The following is a 3,638-nucleotide window of genomic DNA, read 5'->3' as shown; positions in this document are numbered from 1 at the left end:
AGAAGCGCCAGATTGTCATAGCAAAGTCGGAATTGACCCTTTTTTTTTTTTAGAAATAGCCTTTGTGCATAGCCAGCCTTGTACTCTTCTAGGTTCAAAAAACTGTCGTCCATAAAATGCGTTGCACAAATTCGAACATCTGGGTTGTGCTGTTCTGTTGTAAATAAATCTTAACCAATGATTCCTAATTGCATCTACTTCCGGAAGGCCAAATAAAGTGCTTTTGCTTTCGTACTGAATCACACAGCATCTCCCTGACATGGCTGCATCAACACTACTGCTGTTCCTGAAACCACGCCTTCTTTCTTTGCGTGCACATTTGGGCGGCATTATGCTAATATTTCCACATAGTGACGTAGACATGTGGGGGCGTGTTAGAATGAGCCGTTTTAGGTAGGCGTGGTTGACTCTTAACTTTTATAAAGAATATCTCTTTGGATTTGAGACTTTAGTCTTTGCAACTTTACAGATCTTCTTTATGCACCTAGAGCTTGTAACACTCCAAAGAGAAAGGAAAACTTGAAATCGCATCATATGACCCCTTTAAGGGTGTTTTCACACTTGGTCCTTTTCAGTGGTCTGAGCGCGGTTCGCGTGATTTTTGGCCCATACGTGCACACTCCAAACGATCTCAGATCCCTCAGAAGCGAACTGAACCGAGACCATCTCGGGAGTACCTGAAAAATTTAAAGCAGTTTATTATATTTTATTTTATTTTATTTGTCCAATTAAATGTGTTTTTCTATCGCAATGTCAGCATGCCTTTTCCGCTGGTCCTTTTTGGTATCAAATTTAAGGCCATAAAAAGTACAATGGGGACGGAAAGACAATTGTCGTATAGCATAATGTGATGATTAAAATGAAAAAGGCTATGATTTCATTGGATAAATATGAGTGCTGCACGTTTCAAAGTCTATCTGTATGCAGTTCTGAAAGTGCCACCTGCTGGCAGAGAATGAATTTGCATTTTTTTAACAGCCCTTCTGCTGGTTTAAAATAATTGATATTAAACCAGCCATTAAAGCATTAATATAATAATTGATACATTTGATTTTTGACTCTTTTCTTAAAAATGGTTTGAAATTTGAAAGGCTGAAATTCAAAATTGTATTTAATTTCTTTATATTTTTTGTGAAAATCTATATCTGAACTGTAAATCATGCTTTTTACAGTCATTTTAAAACATTGCCCCACCCCACTCATATGGCATTAATTTTATCTGTGCAGGTCTTAAAAACAGTCGTAAAGTCTTACATTTGAGAGCTTAAAAATCCTGCAGAAATCCTGTGCTATAAAATAAACATGATTACATAGACGAGGAAAACAATTCAAAATAAATATTAAAAAGGTGTACGAAACTATATTTTTTGTGCAAAAGATAAAAATATCCTAAGTTTTGGAGGCCATAATGTCAGCCATCAAACACTGAACTGGACTAGATCCAAAAACCAACAGTCTGATATGGGAAGCCAAACAACCCAAATGTAGGACAAAACATCGCGGTATTAAAGTGTTCGCGCCGCGCTGTCAGTTCGGTGGCGCTAGTAAACACGTCCTCTCTGCACTGTCGAGTCGGTCGCGCCGCTCGGTCCGTTGAGCCACGCCTATGACAGGTCAGCGCGGTGCGAACACTTTAATACCGCGCTGTTTCGTCCTACATTTGGGTTGTTTGGCTTCCCATAGTCTGAACACAAAGAGGTCTGAGACACCATTACTGCTTAAGTGGACCAAAAAAGGAACTGAGTCCTTTTTCAGGAACTGCGATAGTGTGAACACAAAGAAAACTGGGTCCTTTTTCACTTGGTCCACCTCTTGGTCCACTTAAAGGGGTCTGGGTTTGGTTCTTTTAAAGAGGACTCAAGTGTGAAAACACCCGTCCCATGAGATCAACCTGGACAGTAATGTTGAGCATCTTAATTCATTTGATAATTGGAGTTTAAAGATAAATGTGGGAGTCGTGGCTTTAGGAACATTCTAAATATGAAGTTGAATTGATTTGCCTAACGTCTTTATGATTCGCTTTTTCAATGTTGCATCAGTCCACCAATCAACTGATCTGACAGTTTCAACTACACTGATTAGAGACTCTTCCAGAGGCATTTTTACATTCGTGAAATTCTGTCCGGTTGGCAGATATTAAATTCAAATTATTAACAGACGATAGCCTTGAAAATTACTGACAGCTCTGGAAATTTGAAGTACGATTAAGATAGAAATTAATTCATCAAGCCACAAAAGACTTTAACTGGAAGGGCACTCACAGAACCTTTTAGTGTAATTTCAACCCTTGTTCGACAGCACTTTGCCATTTCCCATTATGATTTACTTTTCAAACATAAAAGTAAACACAAAACATAACATTTGCCTCTGATAACTGCTTTCATTTCCTCGATCTGTTTGATCAGCTGTTTGTCTAATTTTCTCGGTCTCCAAGTGTTTTATGACCTTTGATAATCACAATATATTTTACCAAGGTTGTCTGGACTCTCTTCTGATTAACACACCCTCACATTGTTTTGTGAGGCTATAACTACAGATGTTCAGTGGAGGATGTCAAGTCCTGTTATGTTGCACATTTTCAATTGATAGGCAGAAGTACTTCTTGTAAGCCTTTCTAAAATAATAACCCAAAAGGTTAATCAAAATTAATTTTTCTTTTTTTCTAATAAGACTGACCCCGCAAATACTATTAATTCATAACTGTAAGGCCCTTGGCAGCTGTTTTTGTGTGCTTGGACCATCAAGAGCATTTCTCATTCCATTAATAAATATTATAATTGTGACGAGAAGGGCGGGACCGAGAGCCGTGGGAACGGAGCGAGGCCGGTGGAGTAAATGCTAATGCGCGACACCTGCGCCACTCACTGGTCTCGAGTCCCACGGAGGAGCTCCGGAAGGATAAAAGGAGGAGTGACGACAATGTTGGAGGAGAGAGGACCAGGCCTGGACTTTATTTTGTGTCCGGCAGTCGTCCGCGAGGGGCTGCCACTTTACTTTCATTTTGTGTTTGTTTATTTTATTAAAATCTTAAATGTTCGCCGGTTGCCGCCTCCTTCTTCCCAATCTACGAACGTTGGTACATTGGTGCCGAAACCCGGGAGGAAGGAGGGACATGCTGCCAGAGATCCCTCGCTGCTGTGGTGAGTCCGTGGTGCCATCGAGCATGGTGGAGCAGTCTGCCGCCGTGGACGCTCGAGGCGGTGGGCTGGAGTGAGTTGCCGGGGGGGCGGACGAACTCGCTGCCGGCCGCCTGGGCTGTGGAGGGACGGCTGCTGTCCGTGGGGGAGCGGAGGAGTCGCCACCGTTCGCCTGAGGCCGGAGCCTGCTGCCATTCGCCATGATGTGGAGGAGCAGGGAACGGGGGACTCCTGCCGGCTGCCCGAACCCGGAGGAGCCGTCGCCGTCCACCGGGCTGTCCAGTGCCGCCGCCTGGCATCGCGGAAGTGTTTACCCAGCTGGTGGAGGACCGAGCGGCAGTGTGTCTGGGAACCGGAACAAGAATTTTTAATTTTTTTTCCTCTCTCCCCTTCTCTGTCTCTCCTCATCCTTCCGTCTCCTTTTCTCTCGCCTCATCTGTCTGTCCTTACCCCCAGGTACGCCGCGGACGCCATGATCGGCTCCCTCGAAGGGGGGGGGGG

This window comes from Sinocyclocheilus anshuiensis, unplaced genomic scaffold (assembly GCF_001515605.1).
Source record: "Sinocyclocheilus anshuiensis isolate Anshui unplaced genomic scaffold, SAMN03320099.WGS_v1.1 scaffold572, whole genome shotgun sequence".
Taxonomy (NCBI): Eukaryota; Metazoa; Chordata; class Actinopteri; order Cypriniformes; family Cyprinidae; genus Sinocyclocheilus; species Sinocyclocheilus anshuiensis.
Note: the sequence above shows the minus strand (reverse complement) of the source record.